Source organism: Schistocerca piceifrons, chromosome 3, assembly GCF_021461385.2.
Source record: "Schistocerca piceifrons isolate TAMUIC-IGC-003096 chromosome 3, iqSchPice1.1, whole genome shotgun sequence".
NCBI lineage: Eukaryota > Metazoa > Arthropoda > Insecta > Orthoptera > Acrididae > Schistocerca > Schistocerca piceifrons.
Window position 1 is genome coordinate 311584275 of NC_060140.1, and position 21999 is coordinate 311606273.

Genomic DNA, 21999 nt, shown 5'->3' on the forward strand with positions numbered 1-21999 from the left:
CACTGTCTCAAATTGCATACACATTTTCATGTGAAAGTTTTTAAGTTTAGTCCAGCTCTAACGGGAAAGTTTTTAATGGATTTTATTCGGTTTTACTGATAGTCACACATACTATGTCAGTTGACATGAGCTTGATGGTTCTAAGGTTTCTGATCGTCAATATGTGATGTTACGTGTAAGTAATTTTTGGTTATTATATTTTCGTCTCTTCTACCTTAATAAATCTTTTTAACTATGATGTAATATATTTCCTCAATAGGTCCACGTACTTCTGAAGAAGACTATTTTACAATGGCTGAAACCGTGGTGAAGGGTTATTAAAGCCTTTATACGTGCAACTGGTTGGCTGATTTCCTCACATCATTACTTACCATCTATCGTTGCTGAACATCAGCTATGTTTAAAATTTTACCCGTCTTTTAAGTCGCTACGTTTTTTCGTTTATCCATGACACCTTGCCACGCGCCTCCCCCCCCCCCCTTTCCCTCTATACGCGCTATCTCCTCCGACAGTCCAGATCCACATCGATCAAACGATATTTTCGGCTCGGCCGTTACGAAGTGCAGAGCTCTAAAGAAAGGTAACGGAAACCATCCGGGCGCGTTCTCCGTATATGTCACTCCATTACAAAAAAATGGTTCAAATGGCTCTGAGCACTATGGGACTTAACTTCTGAGGTCATCAGTCCCCTAGAACTTAGAACTACTTAAACCTAACTAACCTAAGGACATCACACACATCCATGCCCGAGACAGGATTCGAGCCTGCGACCGTAGAAGTCGCGTGGTTCCAGACTGTAGCGCCTAGAACCGCTCGGCCACTCCGGTCGGCTCAATCCATTACAGTACCTTAAGAAGCTTTTGGATTCCCTTCCTTGGTGAACTGAGATCATTATGAAGGGAAAAATGGAAATGTCGTGTGGCTAGGGCCTCCCGTCGGGTAGACCGTTCGCCTGGTGCAGGTCTTTCGATTTGACGCCACTTCGGCGACCTGCGCGTCGATGGGGATGAAATGATGATGATTAGGACAACACAACACCCAGTCCCTGAGCGGAGAAAATTTCCGACCCAGCCGGGAATCGAACCCGGGCCCTTAGGATTGACAGTCTGTCACGCTGACCACTCAGCTACCAGGGCGGACATTATGAAGGGTAGAGAGGTTGTGTTACACGGCATTAGTATGATGTTTCGCAGGGTGGCTACCCTTCTGTCCAGTGCGCATAAAGTAAGGTGAAAAAAGTCAGGAATACCTCCTAATATCGTGCCAGACCTCCTTTTCTACATCTACATTTATACTCCGCAAGCCACCCCCGACGTAGATCAGCAACTCGTCGTGGCAAGGACTTAACAAGTCGTTGAAAGTCCCCTGCAGAAATATTGAGCCATGCTCCCTCTGTAGTCGTCTATAATTTCGAAAGTGCACGAACTGACTTCTCAATTATGTACCATGTCAAGCGATCTGGTGCAAAATCATTCGCTCGAACTGTCCAGAATGTTGTTCAGACCAATCGGGATCAATTGTGCCCCAGTGACATGGAGCAATGTCATTCGAAAAAGTTCCTCGGTTGTTTGGGAACATGAAGTTAATGAATGCCTGAAAATTGTCTCCAAGTAGCCAAACATAGTCATTTCCAATCAATGATTGGTTCAGATGGACCAGAGAACCCAGTCCATTCCATGTAAACATAGACTACACCGTTATGGAGCCACCACCAGCTTGCACGGTGCCTTGTTGACACCTTGGGTCCATGGCTCTGCGCCACACTCGAATCCTACCATCATACCAGGTGAAATTGAGACTCATCTGACCAGGCCAAGGTTTTCCAGTCGCCTATGGTTCAACTAATACGGTCACGAGCGCAGGAGAGGCGCAGCAGGCGATATCGTGCTGTTAGCAAAGGCACTCGCGTCGGTCTTCTGCTGCCGTAGCCCATTATCGCCAGATTTCACCGCACTGTCCTAACGGACACGTTCGTCGTAAGTCCTACATTAATTTCTGCTATTATTTCACGCAGTGTTGCTTGTTTTATAGTATTGACAACTATATGAAAATGCCGCTGCTCTCGGTCGTTAAGTGAAGGTCGTCGGCCACGGTACGTTCTTGACGCTGTGGATCTCGGTATATTGAATTCCCTAACGATTTCTGAAATGGAATGTCCCATTCGTCTATCTCCAGCTACCATTCCGGTCCGATTTCTGCTAATTCTCGTCATGTAGCCATAATCACGTCGGACACCTTTACACATGAATCACCTGTGTGCAAATGACAGCTCCGTCAATGCACTGTCCCTTTACACCTTGTGTAAGCGATACTACCGCCATCTATATACCGGGTAATCAAAAAGTCAGTATAAATTTGAAAACTGAATAAATCACGGAATAATGTACATGGAGAGGTAAGAACTGACACACATGCTTGGAATGACATGGGGTTTTATTAGAACAAAAAAAAAAAAAAAATACTAAAGTTCAAAAAATGTCCGGCAGATGGCGCTTCATCTGATCAGAATAGCAATAATTAGCATAACATCTACATCTACATTTATTCTCCGCAAGCCACCCCACGGTGTGTGGCGGAGGGCACTTTACGTGCCACTCTCATTACCTCCATTTCCTGTTCCAGTCGCGTACGGTTCGCGGGAAGAACGACTGCCGGAAAGCCTTCGTGCGCGCTCGAATGTCTCTAATTTTACATTCGTGATCTCCTCGGGAGGTATAAGTAGGGGGAAGCAATATATTCGATACCTCATCCAGAAACACACCCTCTCGAAACCTGGACAGCAAGCTACACCGCGATGCAGAGCGCCTCTCTTGCAGAGTCTGCCACTTGAGTTTGCTAAACATCTCCGTAACGCTATCACGCTTACCAAATAACCCTGTGACGAAACGCGCCTGGTACTAACAAAGTAATGCAAAGCAAAGATGATTTTCTTTACAGGAAATGCTCAATATGTCCACCATCATTCCTCAACAATAGCTGAAGTCGAGGAATAATGTTGTGAACAGCACTGTAAAGCATGTCCGGAGTTATGGTGAGGCATTGGCGTCGGATGTTGTCTTTCAGCATCCCTAGAGATGTCGGTCGATCACGATACACTTGCGACTTCAGGTAACCCCAAAGCCAATAATCGCACGGACTGAGCTCTGGGGACCTGGGAGGCCAAGCATGACGAAAGTGGCGGCTGAGCACACGATCGTCACCAAACGACGCGCGCAAGAGATCTTTCACGCGTCTAGCAATACTTTGTTTTTTTTTTGTTCTAATAAAGGCCTATGTCATTCCAAGCATGTGTGTCAATTTTTTCCTCTCTATCTACATTATTCCTTGGCTTATTAAGTTTTCAGATTTATACTGACTTTTTGATCACCCGGTATATATCGCTATCGCACCTCAGTCTATCACCTCACCGTATATGTAGTTTCTGTCACGTTCGAAAGTAATAGTTATTTTCCCCGCGACTGAAACTAAATCATCTCATCCTTGCGTCCTCTGGTACTAAAAGTCGACTTCTATCCCGCTATCTTAGTTCCAGTCATCTCTCGAGAGCACGTTGCCAGCACACACTTTGAGGTACGAGCGGGAGCATCCGCTTGTAAGCTTTAACCGTTCTGTTTGCGCGATAAGCGTTGGTGTCGAAAGAAAATATTTAAAGTGCAGCACTTAAAATTTCTCGGTCGCGCAATGACGCCCAGCTGCAGCGCCGCACTCATGTTAAAAGCAGACCTCAGTCGACAGTTGCGCGCAGCGGAGCCTCGCGGGATGGAGGGAAAGGGGGGGAGAGGGGACGGCTTGGGGGAGGGGAGGTGCCCAGCGCCGCGCCGTCTGCTCGTCAGTGTTTGGCCGCGGCGCCTGGCCTCACCCCGTTCCGTGCCGTCCCGTTGTGGAGTCGCGGTTGCCGAGCAACCGTATCGACCTGGCGCCGAAATCTGGCCCAGGCGGTTGCATTATTAACGTGCCCGCCCAGAGCCGCTGGTTCCTCTACAGACGGACGGGCGCTAAGGCCCACCTGGGCGGCTGCGGATTTGCTTTGCTGACCCATAGCCGTGTCCGTACCTGCACACTGCCGACAGACCACGCCGGCTTTGGCGTACACAGCTTACCCAGCTGTGGCCGGAAGCAAATAACTGAAACACAGTGCATAGCAAGTGCTGTGCAAACGACTCGCTCATCCATCGCTCTTTTCCATTAAACCATAAATGATACTGATAATTTATGTCTGAAATGCGAGTATCGTGCTCCTTTTAAGGTGTGTTCCTTAGACACAAATTATGTTGTGACTTGATAAAATGCTCATTGAGGCTTGAACTTCTAGGATACCTGAGTTGTACGGGGTTAAGATGTCCAATTAATTTAGCGGTCTGCGCGCCTGGTTACTACAGGCAGTTAAAATTTTGTAATTAGGCATTTTTCTTCTTAACTTCGTGGCCGGATGTCCTGCCTATGGCAACAGTCTTACTTAAACTCAGTGAGGGACGTCACGTATGCCATATGCTTGTGACCTTTGTAAGCTTTATTCTCTGCTATGTTCAAATGTGTGTGAAATCTTCTGGGATTTAACTGCTAAGGTCTTCAGTCCCTAAGCGTACACACTACTTAACTTAAATTATCCTAAGGACAAACACATTCACCCATGCCCGAGGGAGGACTCGAACCTCCGCCGGGACCAGCTGTACAGTCCATGACTGCAGCGCCTGAGACCGCTCGGCTAATCCAGGGCGGCCCTCTGCTATGTATACGGAGTGCTTCAGAAGGAATGGTCAGTATTCAGGGATATAACAGGAACGATCATTCGAAGCAAAAATGTCTGGTGAACATGGGCTTTAAAATGTATAACTTAACAGCTATGAGCACTTCAGCATATTCGATACTGTGAAACAACACTCTTTTACTGAAAGCTGTTTGCTTTCCATATTTTAAGAGGTGGTAATATGGACCAAAACAAGAACAAGTGTCACGTAAACATGGGCTCTAAAGTGGGTATCTTAACATCTAAGATCACTTATTAATCTTCGGTAGGTGCTGCAGTCCGGAACCGCGCGACTGCTACGGTCGCAGGTTCGAATCCTGCCTCGGGCATGGATGTGTGTGCTGTCCTTAGGTTGGTTATGTTTAAATAGTTTTAAGTTCTAGGGGACTGATGACCTCAGGTGTTAAGTCCCATAGTACTCAGAGCCATTTGAACCATTTTTTTAATCTTCGCTAATGTGAAACATGTCTCTTCTACTGAACAACTGCTGAAAGCTCTTAAGGTGTGCATTTTAGTGCCCAGGTCCACTAGACATTTTGGCCTCGAATCATCGTTCCTGTCATATCCCTCAATACTGATTATTCCTACTTGAATATATTACTTTCTGACGCAGAGGTTGGGGCTAGCCCAGCAATTGCGCGTGGGCGACATCATAAAATTCATATTCTGTCTGGCCAATGAAGCAGACCATTGTTTGTTGATGCACTTGGTGGAATTAATCCGGATGTGGCTCATGTCACTGTCTCGGAAACCAGCGTGCTGAACATTAAGTTGCACGATCAAATCACGCTACAATATCCACACAGTGTTGAACGAGAAATTATTAAGAAAATTATACTGAAATAAGGGGTATCAGGTAATGAAACACTGACACTGGCAAGCAAACGATAACAGGTATCAGTTACCATGATATGTTCGAGCTTTCCTCGTACTGCAATTGGAATCTGATGGAATTCTGAATTTCGTTATGAACTAGCAGGACAGGTACACCTCCCATTTTGCTCCCACTGTTTGATATTACCTCAGCCGCATATTCCCGTGACGGTAGATCGGTAGAGGATCACCGAGTATATGGGCTCCAAAGTCACAAAGTCACCTGACCTTATCCCAACGGTCTCTTTTGCGTGCAGATACAGCGACCCCTTCGTGTACATGATTAAAATCACCACCCTGCGTCAGCTGCGTGGTCGGATTTTGAAGGCGGTTAACAGCTCCACTACTGATCAACTACAAAACGTATTCCGGGCTACAGCGGAAAGGTGATCTCTTTGTGTTGACGTGCAGAATGACCAATTTGAACTTTAATTATTTTTTATGCCTCATATATGTCCCTATTTTAAAGATATATGTTTTCTGTATTAGACATGTGTTTTATGAAAACGAATCGGTACTTCTGGGACATCCTGCATGTATTGAAATTTTGGAAATAAGCGTAAAAAGTACCTCTACTGTCTACCAGATTTAGAAAATAGACTAGAGATCGATATCAGATTTAAACAACATATTAAAGATATTATAGCAATATTGGAGTCTCTTCAAGCATTTAAAAAACAAAAACCATGTTGTTGTTGTTGTTGTTGATGTTGTGCTCTTCAGTCCGAAGACCAGTTTGATGCAGCTCTCCATGCTACTCTATCCTGTGCAAGCCTTTTCATCTCTGAGTAACTATTGCAACCTACATTCCTCTGAATCTGCTAAATGTGTTGATCTCTTGGTCTCCCTCTACGATTTTTACATGCTTCTCTCCATGCTTATGCCTCAGAATGTTTCCTACCAACCGATCCCTTCTTTTGGCCATGTTGTGCCACAAATCTCCCTTCTCCCCGATTCTATTCAGTACCTCCTCATTAGTTACGTGATTTACCCATCTACAAAAACCATGAAGTCGACAAAATCTAAACTGCAAGTCAAATCGTGCACATAATAGCAAAAGGCCTAGTCGTGAATGTACTGGAAGATTTCGAAATGTATGTAAGCATGAAAAATTAGCCGCACGATTTATCAAACTAACAAACCGACTTCAAACGTAAATATTACCTAGAAATATTTATTGACGTTCGGAACATGACAATGGATAAAAAATAAACAGAGATTACACAAACAACTAAATTACCTGTAACTCAAACGATACCGCTGACTAGCTATAAACACAATGTAAACGTACAGCATTATTGAGAACTGTCAACTAGCTGTCAAATTACGTGACTTCATTTTACCATTATAAAAAACATCGACAGTTGACAAAAGGATTCATCAAAGATGCAACATCTACATTTCTCCCAGATATATGTATGTATACATGTATAATTACCTCCATATACAAATATCGCAAAAGTAAATGAAATTTATCAATTATAATATTTGCAGGCGTAGGCTCTACTTGACAGTGGCAATACCGCCGAAATAGGCCTAGTGTAGGAAATATAATAAAACCATTAGCATCTAACTTGGAAAATCCGATTTAAAACGTCGTGTTGTGAAGGGTACTGTGAAAATGTGGATAAGGAAACATTAATAGGAGGACGAAGGTCTTTTGTGAACGCGCCAGAATGCTCTTAGCTCATTGTAGCTCCAAGGAAATCATGTTTGTATGTTAGCGATAGAAGTAGTCTTTATTGACAGCAATTTTACTGCTTTGTGGCATCACCAGCATCTATCGCGATGGACTCCTATTGAGGAAACTTTTTTTGCGTCGGTTTAATCACAGCAACGACGACCAGCAGCAGTAACCGTTGGTGCAAAGCATTCGCGATCACACCTTCCAAAAAGTCGATCTCCCTGCCGTTCCCCGCGAGAGCAAAGATTTCTATAACAACGTGAAGGGAAAGGCTAATCTCCGCTCGAACGGAACGTTGTAGCCTCCCGTGCTTCTGCCTCTGCACAAGTTCACTCACGTAACTCAAAGTATAATATTTCAGAAATAAAAGAACGTACCACATTTCATTTCCTGATGTACTGGATACATTTTGTTGCATGGAACATGTAGCACGCTGAATTCAAGACTTTGTTAGATCTGCGTGTGACAGCGTCCTGTCGTGAATGAACGCTCGTCGTATTCACGGAAACATTTTGAGACTCGTTTGGTACCGGATGATGCGGTAATGCAGTCTGAAAATCGATTTTATATCAGCTGAAGAGCAAAAATAAATTGTGTGATACAGTTGTATAGAGAAATTTATATTGTTAGCGGAATACACTAGACAATAGCTGAAAATCGTTACAGCGTGAAAGTATAGTATAAAAAGGCAGCGGGCAGAATCACGATTTGTGGAGGGTCTTGGTGCTCGGTTCCTATTTGACATGGGAACGTGGGGAAAAGGTTTTGTTTTAGCTCGGACCAGCTGCCATCTGAATAGCTATTCGAACATCTGTCTTACTGTTACAGTATATTAAGCAAGCTTTAAACGACGAATCGAAGCTGACACCCAAGCAAATCGCGCGAATCGAGTAATTCTTTTTGCAAAAGATTTTAACTGGGCAGAAATTAATGCTCAGATTTTCAGCAGGGCTGATGGTTCAAAGTTGTTCCGCCGGTGTGGTGGGTCTTGGTCCAAGGTTAATTTTCACCGTTTGGTAAAATCTTGCTCTCTACCGGATTGTTCGTCCCAGAGTCATTAAAATTCTACATCAGTTGCCTAGTTATTGCTGTCTAACATGAAAATCATGGTATGGGATACAGAATGAAAAATAGTATTAGCACAGAAAAGAGAGGGGGATATGTCCAGGGCAGAGTGAGGGACTTATAAGAAGGAAACTAGCTTTTCAGCATATCTGGCAGCTTCAAATACATTTAAATCAAAACATCTTGTCATATTCGACCTTTTTTACGAGTTAACTTTACTACCCTAGCGCAATGAGATCTCTTAGCTGCAAGGTGTTGGCAAACCTGCATCTAGCAATTTATGGGCTAACGTCCCTGATCCGAATGGGGCTGCATGCATCCAAAACGTTAATGATAGGTTGCGCCATATTACACGACATGACATATGCCATGCTGGACGACATGATGGCATGTGTCATATTGTACGACATGACTTGACGTGCCATGTTACTTTACTTGACACGATGCATTATATTACATGACGTGCGTACGAATACTAACAAGTACAAAAGCGCGAAAAGATGTTTCGATTTAAATGTCTTTGAAGCTGCCAGATAAGTCGAAAAACTGGTTTCCCTCTTTCCAATCCCTAACTCTGCCCAGGACATACTCACCTTTTTTTCTGCTACAATAGGAGCATTTTTCATTCTGGTAGCCCATATGGTAGTGAACCCCGGCAACGGAAACCGTGAACAGAAATACTGGCAGGACGTGCATACGTCTCCTGCTAACTTCCTTACGTCCCCGAGGAAGCGATAATGAGGTTTTATTTGTTTACTTTCATCAGCCTCTCTAACTGTTGTGATGCGGCCCGCCGCAACTTCCTCTACTGTGCCAGTCTCTTCATCTCAGCCATTATCATCAATTATTTGTTGTATATATTCCAATATATGTCTTTCCCTACAGGTTTACGCCAATTCGGCTTCCTCCAGTACCACAGAGGATATTTTCCTACCATAAAGGTTTATGCCAATTCGGCTTCCTCCAGTACCACAGAGAATATTTTCCTACCATCACGTCCTTATCGTGTTTCCACATGTTCCTTTCTTTGCAGATCCTTCAGAGAACCTCCTCATTTATTCTGTTATCAGTCCACTTCTTTTCAGCATTCCGCTGTAATGACACATCTCAAATACTCTGGTGTCCAAAATTAAAGCAGAAAACCGAAATTTTGGAAGGTTACGTTTATTTTGCCACAAAACAGTAGAAACAGGTAGAAGTAAAATGGACACAGTGTAAAGAATACAAACAGTAAACAACTGCAACATGCGTAGAGGTAGACAATCAAGTTCTTCGTTTTTCCCAACTTGTTGGATTTATACACTCATTCTGACAACTGGTTAATGTGCTCAGTACCACCTCTGGCAGCAATACAGGCCTGACAACGACGGGGCATGCTGTAAATGATGTCATCAGTCTCATGTTGAGGCAATAACGCTCGTTCTTCCTATAGAGCTACTCGCAGTCTTGGAGAGTGGTTGGTGGATGCTGAAGTGATGCAACCCGCTCCCTAGTGCATCCCAGGCATGCTCTATGCGATTCAAATCGGGAGAGCGAGCAGGCCATGCCGTGCATGCAACATCTTCCGTTTCCGAAGAAATATCAATCACCCGTGCTCTGTGAAGAATGGATGATCCCAATTTTGATCCAGGATCATTTGAACAATTAAAATGCATTTTTAGTGGTGATCCTACTAATATTCGAATAAAGTTTGAAGGAGATTTTGCTCTTGATAAAACTCCTGTATTTGTATGTTCTAAAATTGAATATTACAAAGGAGATGTGTGGGAACAAAGGATTTGTAATTATTATTGGACTACATGGGATATAAAAGTAGGAAAACAATTAAATCCATTTTCTTTGTACAATTTGTTTATTGAATATAAACTTGTACAAAAATAATACATATTGTCTTATCTTAAATCCTCAACATCCTTTTCACCTAAAATAGGTGATCTACTACGATCACAGTTCCTACCTTTTTTTCTTTTTTTTTGGTATATTTACATTACTAGTAACACGTGCTGGCCCCACAGCTCCTCGCAACATCGGCATATGAGGTCCCAAGATCTCGTCACGATACTTGACAGCAGTTAAACCTTGCTGATTATCCATGTAACTATTTCATGAAGAGCTATCCGAGTAGTCAGCATAATCCTTGTCCACAGCATTAGTGATCCTCCTCGATCTCAGTCTCTTTTCATAATGTTTGGGTCCCTTAATGATCCGTCGCGTTTACTACAAATCCGAATCCGTCGGGAATCACTCTCCAGGCAATATCGGGACACATCTGCTACAAGAACAATGGCCCACTGTTCGACTGTCCAGGTGGCATGTTGGCGACTCCACTCCAGACGTTCCCTTCTGCGAAGAGGCATCAGAGGCACACATACTGCAGATCTCCGACAGTAAACACCACTCTGCCGAAGCCTTCTGTACACCGTTTTCCTCGATACAACTCGTCCAGTGGATGCTGCGAGGTCAGACGCCAGTTGCTATGCAGTGACTCTAAGCACTATGGGACTTAACATCTGAGGTCATCAGTCCCCTAGACTTAGAACTACTTAAACCTAACTAACCTAAGAGTATCACACACATCCATGCCCGAGGCAGGATTCGAACTTGCGACCGTAGCAGCAGGGCGGTTCCGGACTGAAGCGCCTAGAACCGCTCTGCCACAGCGGCTGTCTGCTGTGCAGTACTAAGGCGGTACCGTCGTACCTTTACAGCCAGAAACGGTTCTCTCTTTCTGATGCCACACATGTTCGACCCTGCCCTGCTCTTTGGGATACAACTTCGGTCTGCGTAAACTGTCGCCACATGCGAGAAACAACAGAACGATCCACATTAAGCCATCAGGCCACATCAGTTTGCGATTATCCTGCTTCCATTGTTCGTATGGCCCTCCACCGCTGAGAGTCTGGTAGGCGTGTCCCATACTGCACCATCTGTGGCTGCGTACACGGCGATTGTGGTTGTACCCGGCAAACACTACCCCGTCTGAGAGGTTTCCTGGTGCCACCGTTGGCGTGGTCGTCTGTTGACCGGAATGCAATCTTCCGTTCAGAGCACAATCATACGGACATCTGTTGACGGTGTGTATATTATATCGTGAATCAAACACAGGACGGGAAATAGAGGTTCGTTGCATTGATTTTGGACACCAGTCTATTTCCAGTCTCTCCTTTTCCGGTTGGGCCGTAGTCCACGATTCTCTCCCATATAATACCGTGCTTCAGACGTACATTGTCAGAAATGTCTTCCTCTTCTACATCTACATGATTACTCTTCAATTCATAATCAAGTGCCTGGCAGAAGCTCGTCGTACTACCTCCAGACTATTTCTCTACTGTTCCAATCTCGAACAGCGCGCTAGAAAATCTAACTCTTAAATCTTTCCGTGCGACCTCTGATTTCTCTATTTTATTACGATCATCATTTCTCCGAATGAGGATGAGTACCAACAAAACATTTTCGCATTCATGGGAGAAAGCAGGAGATTTGAATTTCGCGAAAAGGTCTCGCAGCAACGAAAAACACTCTTGTTTTAATTATTGCCACCTCAACTCGCGTATCGTGCCCGTGACATTCTCTCCCATATTTCGCTGTAATATAAAACGAGCTGCCCTGCTTTGAAATCTTTCGATGTCCTCCGTCAATCCTACCTGATAAGGATCACATACTGCACAGCAATACTCTACCAGAGTAGACTTGGTGCATTTTCAAAGTGTTCTGCCAATAAATCGCAGTCTTTATTTAGCTTTCCCCACAACATTTTCTATGTGATCATTCAAACTTAGGTTGTTCGTAAGTGTAATCCCTACGTGTTTAGTTTAACTGAAAACCTGTAGATTAGTGTGATTTATTGCGTAACCGAATTTTAACAAACTCCTTTTAGTATTCATATGCATGACCTCATGCTTTCCACTATTTAGTCAGTTGTCACTTTTTGGAGCATACAAATATCTTGCCTAAATCATTTTGCAATTCGTTTTGAACTTCCGATGACTTTACTAGTTAGTAAACGACAACATCATCTGTAAACAACGTGAGAGGGCTGCCCATATTGTCTCATAAAACGTTTACGTAGGTTAAGAATAGCAGAGAGCCTTTAACATTTCCCCGGAGAACGCCAGATATCACGTCTGTCTTACTCGATAACTTTCCGTCATTTATTACAATTGTAATATTTCTGACAGGAAATCACGAAGGCCGGGGTGGCCGAGCGGTTCTAGGCGCTTCAGTCCGGACCGCGCGACCGCTACGGTCGCAGGTTCGAATCCTGCCTCGGGCATGGATGTGTGTGATGTCCTTAGCTTAGTTAGGTTTAAGTAGTTCTAAGTTCTAGGGGACTGATGACCTCAGAAGTTAAGTCCCATAGTGCTCAGAGCCATTTGAACCATTTTGAAATCACGAATACAGTCACATAATTGAGACGATACTCATAGGTTCGCCATTAGATTAGTAGTCACTTGTGAGGAACGGTGTCAAAAGCCTTCTGCAAATCTAGCAACATGAAAACATTTTGAGATCCCCTGTTGTACTTACTGTGAATAAAGAGCTAGTTGTGTTTCACAAAAAAATGTTCAAATGTGTGTGAAATCTTATGGGACGTAACTGCTAAGGTCATCAGTCCCTAAGCTTACACATTTGCTTAACCTAAACTACCCTAAGTACAAACACACACACCCATGCCCGAATGAGGACTCGAACCTCCGCAAGGACCAGCCGCACAGTCCACGACTGCAGCGCCCTAGACCGCTCGGTTAATCCCGCGCGGCTGTGTTTCAAAGAACATTTTATGAATCTGTGCTATCTGTCAATAGGTCGTTTCTTTCGAGGTAATTCATAATGTTCAAACACAGTATATGTTCCAAAATCTTACTGCAAATCGACGTTAGTGATTTAGGTCTGTGATTCAGCTGATTACTTGTATTAACTTTCTTGGGTAGTGGTGTGACCCGTGCAACTTCCCAGTCTTGAGGTACTTATCTTTCGCGGATTTATTTTAGAAAGGAATTCACTCTTCTCCTGTGTTAGTCTGCTTCTCATATCTTCCCTGTTTTGTCCCCCATGCGTCATTTTGCTTCAAATGTACCAAAATTCCTTTACAGTTTTGATGTGAAGTTCATGGTTAATCTCATTGTGCTACTCCTCATTACTTTGGTTTGCTGTTAGTCCATTTAAGATTTGCTTGGTTTTTGTCAAAGCTTAACGCTTAATGCTTGTAAATTCGAAAGGGAACTGGATTCCTGATAGTCCCCTATTCGAATTTACAAACATCAAACGTCACGCTTTGATAAAAGTACCACGCACGTCTTTTTTAAGTTTTATGTACTTCAGATTAACGTATATTTCCCCTACAAATGTAAAATTTTATCGCCATTTTACGAGCGCAGCAGATCAGTAGCGTTAGCGTGAAATACTGCTATTGCTGGGGCGCACGACTGCAGCAGGCAGTTACAACGGCCGTATCAGTCGTTTTCGCGAGGGCCAGGTGATGGAAGACGCGCATTTTGCAGGTGACGGCATCGTTTAGCGGCTGTCGCGTCGCAACATGATATACGACATTAATCACCCGCGGCTGCCCCGCTCTCGCCCGCTGTTAACGCCCTCATCTGCCGGCGCTAGCTGCGAAAGAATTCGATACGAATTCTTAGCAAATGAATGCATTCGTAGTTAAACCTCATAAAGCTTGCATAGTTAGCGAGATTTTAACAAATCACTACAGTCACGGAGCATCTTAAATAGCAGTTCAGAACTCTTTTTGCCTTTGAAACTTTCTTTGAACTAAAAACTTTGTTTCTCTCAAACGGTTGTTTTGCATTCCTCCAAGAATAACAAAAGAACCACGACACTCACCTTGTCTTCGTTCAATTAAGCGATTAAATATTACATGTTACTAGCCTGTGTTCCATTAGTACACTACTGGCCATTAAAATTGCTACACCAAGAAGAAATGCAGATGATAAACGGGTATTCATTGGACAAATATATTATACTAGAACTGACATTTTCACGCAATTTGGGTGCATAGATCCTGAGAAATCAGTACCCAGAACAACCACCTCTGGCCGTAATAACGGCCTTGATACGCCTGGGCATTGAGTCAGACAGAACTTGGATGGCGTGTACAGGTACAGCTGCCCATGCAGCTGCAACACGATACCACAGTTCATCAAGAGTAGTGACTGGCGTATTGTGACGAGCCAGTTGCTCAACCGCCATTGACCAGATGTTTTCAATTGGTGAGAGATCGGGAGAATGTGCTGGCCAGGGCAGCAATCGAACATTTTCTGTATCCAGAAAGGCCCGTACAGGACCTGCAACATGTGGTCGTGCATTATCCTGCTGAAATGTAGGACTTCGCAGGGATCGAATGAAGGGTAGAACCACGGGTCGTAACACATCTGAAATGTAACGTCCACTGTTCAAAGTTCCGTCAACGCGAACAAGAGGTGACCGAGACGTGTAACCAATGGCACCCCATACCATCACGCCGGGTGATACGCCAGTATGGCGATGACGAATACACGCTTCCAATGTGCGTTCACCGCGATGTCGCCAAACACGGATGCGACCATCATGATGCTGTAAACAGAACCTGGATTCATCCGAAAAAATGAGGTTTTGCCATTCGTGCACCCAGGTTCGTCGTTGAGTACAGCATCGCAGGCGCTCCTGTCTGTGATGCAGCGTCAAGGCTAACCTCAGCCATGGTCTGCGAGCTGATAGTCCATGCTGCTGCAAACGTCGTCGAACTGTTCGTGCAGATGGTTGTTGTCTTGCAAACGTCCCCATCTGTTGACTCAGGGATCGAGACGTGGCTCCACGATCCGTTACAGCCATGCGGATAAGATGCCTGTCATCTCGACTGTTAGTGATGCGAGGCCATTGGGGACCAACACGGCGTTCCGTATTACCCTCTTGAACCCACCGTTTCCATATACTTCTAACAGTCATTGGATCTCGACCAACGCGAGCAGCAATGTCGCGATACGACAAACCGCAATCGCGATAGGCTACAATGCGTCCTTTATCAAAGTCAAAAATGTGATGGTACGCATTTCTCCTCCTTACAACAGGCATCACAATATCGTTTCACCAGGCAACGCCGGACAACTGCTGTTTGTGTATGAGGAATCGGTTGGAAACTTCCATCATGTAAGCACGTTGTAGGTGTCACCAACGGCGCCAACGCTGTGTGAATGCTCTGAAAAGCTAATCATTTGCATATCACAGCATCTTCTTCCTGTTGGTTAAATTTCGCGTCTGTAGCACTTCATCTTCGTGTTGTAGCAATTCTAATGGCCAATAGTGTATAAACCGACGAAACAAAAATCGCAACGTTAAAAAATAATTAATGTAGAGTAATGAAATTTCGGAAATACGTTTGTCTAGGTGACATATTTAAGTGATAAACATTGCAATATCGCAGGTTAATGCAAGCGCGAGATAAACCATTGCAAATGTGACATGCTGGTACATTAATAACCGATGTAATCGCCAGAATGTTGCACGTAAGCATCCAAACGTGCATACATTGTATTGTACAGGAGTCTGATGTCAGTTTGTGGAATGGATTTCCATACCTGTTGCACTTGGTCAATCAATACCGCAAAGGTTAATATCGGTTGCGGATGACGCTGGAGTTGTCGTACGATGACAGCCAATACGTGCTCAATTGGAGACAGATCTGGCGGTCGAGCAGGCCAAGGCAACATTTTGAGTGTTGAACATGGTGGATTACGACAGCAGTATGTGGACGAGCGGTATACTGTTGGAAAACATAACCTGGAATCACGAGCCGCTTCTGATACGATGACGTAAAACCTTTCTCATAGAACAACAAACAAACTAGTATTACACCATGAAAAGAAGTAGAAAATAATAAGAGTACAGAAAAGTGCGAGACACTTTGTTCCCACTAAATAGAAGATCCCTCTGTACCCTTGATTACTGCGAATATTGGGGAAAAAATCACTGTGGCTTTCATGACAGTTTAAAACTCTATCACTATAACCCAGGAAGATGCCCGGACCACTCCACGCAAACCAGTGCGTATACCAATAGGTTAATAAACCTAATGTAACAGTATACTTATGAAAAACTAAATCAGAAAATCCTACCTAGCTGGATTTGTCCTGATTGAGGTAGTAATGCGTTGTTAGGTGGACTCCAGCAGACCCTACAAGCGTCCGAGGTGATCCTGATCTATGACCGTAAAACCGCTGCCCACAACACAGGGATATTAGTCGGGACTGGATTCAAAATGCACGCATCTTGGCCATCAGTGTCGACTTTCGTCCCTTTTGGAAGGGCAGTGGATTTCCAATTTTCAAAAGGCGGCTGATTTGTTGCACTCTGATCTCTTTTCTGCAGATACCGTACCCATTACTCGATGTTGACCCTTGACGTCGAGACGTTTTTCTATACAATAGTTCACACTGCTGGTGGCCGTTCTCTCTGAATAGAGGTGTTCACGGTACACACTTGACGTATTTTCAAACGATCTTTTACTAAGGAAAGCCCAGGAGTACTGCCCAGATTAATTCTCCCACTGCTGAAAAGATAAATGATACAGATACTGGTAGCCAGTTCAGATGAAGAGGAACGAAAATCTCTGAAAAGGTTAATCACATGGTTCAAATGATTCAAATGGCTCTGAGGACTATGGGACTTAATTTCTACGGTCATCAGTCCCCTAGAACTTAGAACTACTTAAACCTAACTAACCTAAGGACATCACACACATCCATGCCCGAGGCAGGATTCGAACCTGCGACCGTAGCGGTCGCGCGGATCCTGACTGTAGCGCCTAGAACCGCTCGGCCACTCCGGCCGGCGTTAATCACATGAGTTGGACAAACAAACATATGTACAAGGAAGATAACTACGAAGAAATCTTGGATAACAGAAGAAATCAATTGATCGACTAAAGAAAGAAGTACAAAAATGTCCAGAGAAACACAGGAACACAAGTAAATTACCTAGGAATGTAAGAAATATGAAGTGCAGGGAAGCTAAGGCAAAATGGCTGAATGAAAAAAGTGAAGAAACTGAAAAATAAATGTTCGTCCGTAACACTAATTCGGTCTATAGAAAAGTCAAAACAAAATTCGTTGAAGTTATATTCAACACTGTCAACATTAAGAGTGCAGTTGGAATTTCTCTGTTAAGAGTAGCGATGTGTCTGAGGAAAAAATGGGAGTCTATATGGAAGACATAGGGGATTCGCTACTAGAAGCAGAGTTCAATAGAGCAGTGTACAGAAGAATGAAAAGAAATTTAAGGATCTGTTAAATTGCGGTCAGTTTGGCTGTCAGAGAGGCATTTCTGATGTTGCGATTGCTTATGGAAGCAAGACTTAAGTAATTTCAAGATATATTCATAAGATTTGTCGACTTGGAAAAAGCAATCGACATTATAAAAAGATGCAAGATGATCGATGTAAGAGAACCAAGAGGGAACAATAAGAATGAGAGATTAAAAATGGTGTAAGGTAGGGGTGTAACCTTTCACCCGTACTGTTCAAACTACACATCGAAGAAGCAACGACAGAAATAAAAGAAAGGTTCACTAATAGGATTATATTTCAGGATGAATGGATATCAACGATAAGACTCACTGATAACATTGCTAACATCAGTGAAAGTGAAGAAGAATTACGGGAAGTGTTGAATGGAATGAACAGTCTAATGAGTATAGAATACGTACTAAGATTAAACCGAAGAAAGACAAAGGTAATGAGGAGTAATGGGGATGAGATTAGCGCTAAATCTGGCATCAAAACTGAGTACCACGATGTAGATGCAGTTAAGGAAATCTGATATCTTGGAAGCAAAGTAACATGACGGTCGAAGCGAGGAGGACACTAAATGCTGATCAGCGGATGCAAAGACGGCATTCCTGTCCAAGAGAAGTCTAGTAGTGTGAAACATCGGCCTTAACCTGAGGAAGCAGTTTCTTGGAATGTATGTTTGGAGCACAGCATTGTATAATAGTCGATGACGCTCTGGAAAAACCCGAAAAGAAGAGAATCAAGGCGCTAAGATGTGAAGACCATTAAAAATTATGTGGAGTCATACGGTGAGAAAAGAGGACGCCCTGACAGAATTGGAGAAGGAAGAAACATGGAAAACACTGACAAGAAGAAGGGGCAGGATGACAGTACAAATGTCAAAACATCGTGGTATAACTTCCATGCTACTAATAACTTCCATGGAACTAGATGGAACTTTAGAAGCTGTAGATGGTGAACACTGTAGGGGAAGACGGAAATAGGATTAAAATCAACATTTAATTGAGGAAGTAGGGTGGTAGTCCTACTCAGAGACGAAGAATTTTGCAGGGCAAAAAGAAAGAAACTGTAGATTACTCGACCAAAATGCTTGGCCTACTAGTTCGAAGAAAGAACAGGTCACACCTGTCAACAAGGACGATAGTGGAAGTGATCCACAAAACTACCGTCTAGTTTCCTTGACATCCGTCTGTTGCAGCATTTTAATCCATATTGTGAATACAACATAAAGAGGTATCTCGAGCAGAATGAGCTTCTAAGCTCGAACCATCAAGGGTTCCGAAAACATCGATCATCCGAAAACGAACTCATGCTTTCCCGTACGCCGTCATGAAAGTCATGGAAATGGCAGTCAGGTAGATGCAGTATTTCTCGATTTCCGAAAACCATTGGACTCAATACCAAACCGACTATTGTCATTGGAAGTACAATCATATGGGGTATCAGATGAAATTTGTGACTGCATTGACAATTTCTAGGTGTGGAGGCTACTTCAGGTTATCTTGGGTGGACAGTTATCTGAAAATGCAGAAGTAACTTCAGATGTGCCCTATGGGAGGCATTTTGGGCCCCTTGCTCCTCACATTCTGTATTAACGACCTTGATTACGTTATTAATACTAACCAAAACCTTTTCGCTGATGATGCAGTTATCTTCAGTGACGTACTAACTGAAAACAGATGCACAAATATTGTGTCAGATAATGAGAAGACTTCCAGATAGTGGAAAGACTGACAGCTTGCTTTAAATGTAAATTTGGGCACTTCTTAATGACGCAAAAAGTTGTTTTCTGTGACTACAGCGTTAATGAGTCACAACTGGAATCAGTCAACTACTACAAGCGCCTGGGAGTAACAGTCTAAAGGCATATGGAACGATCACATACGCTCAATCGTCGGTAAAGGAGATGGCAGACGCGGTTTGGCTAAAGCGCATTTCACCGGAAAAGAATCTGTCGCAGCATTCCCGAGAAAAACTACCGGTACTGTAGGACTGAAGCCTCCTGTATGCCGTACTGAACTGTCACGTTGCGACTTAAAACGTGCGTCACTAATGTCCGCTGGTGGCCCGATTACGCAAGGCGCCCCGAGCTTTGGGTCGGTAAGGACACGGCCATTATCCGCAGACGGCCGACATAGTCCGAGTTCTCAGTGAGTCTCGTTACTGCAGGATTAATTCACTTTCCACGTTACGCAACTACAGCAGGCGCAGCTGCCACAATCAGTATCCATGCGTGATGCTAAACGGGAACAACACTGCACGGCGCTTTACAGCAATTGCGTAACGCCTCTCCGTGACTGATTGGAAGTATCGTTACGCATCGTCGTTTTACTACAGTATCAGGTCGGCCAGTCGTTTGCGAACAGTGACAAGTGCTCCTTATCTCCGTATAAAGAACCTCATAACACTACGGGAAAGGTGTGCCTGAAAAAAAAAAAAAAAAAAAAAAAAAACCTCCTGCAAATGTGCTGTTTCAGTGACCGCCAACATGCGGCCCTGGAAACTGGTCCATGTAGTGATACAAGTATCATTGTCAAACAGTCTGTACACATAGGTACATAACAAGTTCAGTGCTTGATTTGTGACGGTACGCGCCGGTACACCGCACCGGTACCTCTGTAGAAAACAAGGTATTAAAATAAAGTTTTAAGATGTCTAAATTTTAAAGAAAATACCCACCGGACAGTCACGGAACCCCTTTTTTGCACGTCAAGCGTTGCCCATGAGTACAGATTGTTTGACGATGATCCTTGTATTAGAAAACTTTCAATGATCTGATGACGACAGTAAGCCCAAATCGGTCGTTGTGAATGAATGCGATGAAAACCGACATGTACAAAGGAAGAGTCAAACATGACAGCAGACTCGTTGACAGATTTCATGTCTAAGCTGATAGATATTTCGCATGGTCAGCGCAGCATCATTGTTTCAATATACACATACCAAAAAAAGTTTTGCATCACTCCGGTTCCCAGAGCTCATGAATATAGACGTTGACTGTGGATACTGTATCACAGACACAGTCGTTTTGACTGTCAGAGATGTCACTAAACCCGCCCAAAGATGTAAACAATCATGCATGAGCAGCGCCTATTAGACGAAGGGAGTCCGACGGCCGATCAGTTCCAATCGTTCCACCAGGAAGGAGGCACATGACTCGTGTTGTCTGTACTTCAACCTCGGCTAGATGGTCAATACCGCGGTTCGATCGCGTCCGCATTGTTACTTTGTGCCAGGAAGGGCTCTCAACGAGGGAAGTGTCCAGGCTTCTCGGGGTGAACCAAACCGATGTTGTTCGGACATGGAGGAGATACCGAGAGACAGGAACTGTCAATGACTTGCCTCGCTCAGGCTCGCTCAGGCCACCTAAGGGCTACTACTATTGCAATGGATGACCGCCACCTACCGGATTATGCTCGGAGGAACCTTCACAGCAACGCCACCATGTTGAATAATGCTTTTCGTCCAGCCACAGGACGTCGTGTTACGACTCAAACTGTGCGCAATAGGCTGCATGATGTGCAACTTAACTCCCGACGTCCATTGCGAGGTCCATCTTTGCAACCACGCCACCATGCAGCGCGGTACAGATGGCCCCAACAACATGCCGAATGGGCCGCTCAGGATTGGCATCACGTTCTCTTCGCTGGTGAGTGTCGCGTATGCCTTCAACCAGACAAGTCCCGGTCAGGCTGAATGCCTTAGACACACTGTCCAGCGAGTGCAGCAAGGTGGAGGTGCACTGCTGTTTTGGAGTGGCATTATGTGGGGCCGATGTACCCCGCTGATAGTCATGGAAGGCGCCGTAACGGATAAACGATACGTGAGTGCCATCCTCCTATCGATAGTGCAACCATATCGGCAGCACATTGGCGAGGCATTCGTCTTCATGGACGACAATTCGTGCCGCCATCGTGCACATCTTGTGAATGACTTCCTTCAGGATAACGACATCGCTCGACTAGAGTGGCTAGCATGTTCTCCAGACATGAACTCTATTCAACATGCCTGGGATAGTTTGAAAAGGGCTGTTTATGGACGACGTGACCCACCAACCACTCTGAGGGATCTACGCCGAATCGCTGTTGAGGAGTGGGACAATCTGGACCAACAGTGCCTTGATGAACTTGTGGATAGTATGCCACGACGAATACAGGTATGTATCAATGCAAGGGAACGTGCTACTGTGTGTTGGAGGTACCGGTGTGTACAGCAGTCTGAACCACCACTTCTGAAGGTCTCGCTGTATGGTGGTACAGAATGCAGTGTATGGTTTTCATGAGTAATAAAAAGAGTGGAAATGATGTTTATGTTGATCTCTGTTCCAATCTTCTGTACAGGTTCCGGAAC